At 45.1% G+C, this 1,819-nt stretch overlaps 1 non-coding gene across 1 annotated transcript; it reads left to right on the forward strand.

Annotated features, from left to right (window-relative positions):
• The first annotated feature begins 1,448 nt into the window (after positions 1 to 1,448).
• On the forward strand, positions 1,449 to 1,520 carry Trnae-cuc (transfer RNA glutamic acid (anticodon CUC)). The gene has a single exon. It is a non-coding gene; the product is annotated as a tRNA-Glu (tRNA).
• The last annotated feature ends 299 nt before the right edge of the window (positions 1,521 to 1,819 follow it).

Below are 1,819 nucleotides of genomic sequence, written 5' to 3' on the forward strand. Positions count from 1 at the left end.
GCGACGGGTGTGGACATCTCTACGTCGCCCGTTCGACACCGTCTTTTGCGAGCCGGACTGGTGGGACACATGCCACTGCGTCGGCTACAATTGACTAGAACTCACTAACGCCGCAGACTGCGATCGACACGTGAAAGCCGATACACGCGCGCTGAGAGGCAGCATGTATTTGTTTCCGAACGAGTCGCGCTTCAGTGACGCCGGCATAAACGTTCGACGCCGCCATGGTAAACGCAACCGGGCACACCGTATTGTAGAGCGAGATAGCGGACAAAGGCCGACTGTGATGGTTTGCGGCGCCATTGCCTATAACAGGCGATCTCGCCTTCTGCGGCGTGAGGGCAATCTGAATAGCTACCAATACACAATGGAGGTTTTACAGGCCGAGGCACCGCCCCTCCTGCAGTTCATTCCACATGCCATTTTCCACCAGGACAACGCTCGGCCGCATGTGCCCTCTCCCACAACATTATATGTGTCATCGTTCCAGTTCAAGCTCTTCATAATTCTAATTGCTAGGTATTTAGCGGAATTCACAGCCCTTACCCTTGTTGAGTTCTCGTGTACACAAAATTTAAGAGGTTTTGTTTAGTACTCATGTGAGTGAACTCTAACTTTTCGTTATTCAGAGACAATTGCTAATTTTCGTATCGTAGAGATATCGTATCTACGACATTTTGCAATTGTTTTTGGTCTTCTGTTGGTAAATCACAGCATCATCTGCAAAACAATCTACGAGTGCTCCTCAAATTGTCTCCTAAATAGTCTGCATCCACCAAAAGCAGCAGAAGGACTGTAACACTCCCTTGGGGAACACCAGATATGACTTCTGTTTCATTCGATGACTTTCCGTCGACTACTATGTACTGCGACCTTTATGACAAGAAATCACGTACCCAGCGGCACAGCTGAAACTATTTATGCAAAAGGAAATCAATTTTTTTTTTAAATAAAAAATAAAAACATTTGGAGTTCGTCGGTATTAAAAACTAAAAAAAGTAATTAAACAAATAAACGTAACTGAGAAAAGTTTTCAGATAGAAATTTTCGGAACGGTTGGATTTGAAGGTAGCAAAACTACGTCGTAGAGATGGGATGTGAAAAACGATGAAAGAATTGCTGAAGACAAGGGCACAAGAAATGAGAAGAAACTAAAGACGCTATATAGCTCCCACTGAAGAGCAACAGATCACCGCAGTAAATCTGTGGGAAAGATCCATCCGATGGTGACTGTAACCCTGGGACGGCCGCCTGAGAGTGGCGCTAGTAACTTTATCGCAGCTGGCGGGCCGCCAAAGGGCCTTATTAGTTCGGCGGCAAATCCTCTAAGATGAGATGCTGCAAGACAGTGGTCATATTCTTCATAACCTCCCATCTCGGCACAAGTACTGTGACTGTAGTTGTATAGTGAAAGTTTGAAACGACAATCGGTTAGAGGATTTCATGTATCCGGTATGGTCTAGTGGCTAGGATACCTGGCTCTCACCCAGGAGGCTCGGGTTCGATTCCCGGTACCGGAATAATTTTACTCCAAAAATAGCCATAGAAAATTCATCAGGTATTCCTTATTAATACGTATGATCGTAATGTGCAGTCACTACCTCGAATGAACTCGGCATAAAGCTTTAGAAAGATAAATACAAGGACATGTTGCTTATTTGAGACAGTCGCTACAGATCATATGTCGCCAAGACAAGAAGGGATAGCCGCCGCTGCATTTCAGATTTTCTACTGCATCTGATCGTATTGGCGAGTCTTTTAATAAATTACACCACGGCGGAAATGCGAAATAATTTCCTAGTTAGCCAAGGTGGGGGTG

This window comes from Schistocerca cancellata, chromosome 10 (assembly GCF_023864275.1).
Source record: "Schistocerca cancellata isolate TAMUIC-IGC-003103 chromosome 10, iqSchCanc2.1, whole genome shotgun sequence".
In the NCBI taxonomy this organism is placed as follows: Eukaryota; Metazoa; Arthropoda; class Insecta; order Orthoptera; family Acrididae; genus Schistocerca; species Schistocerca cancellata.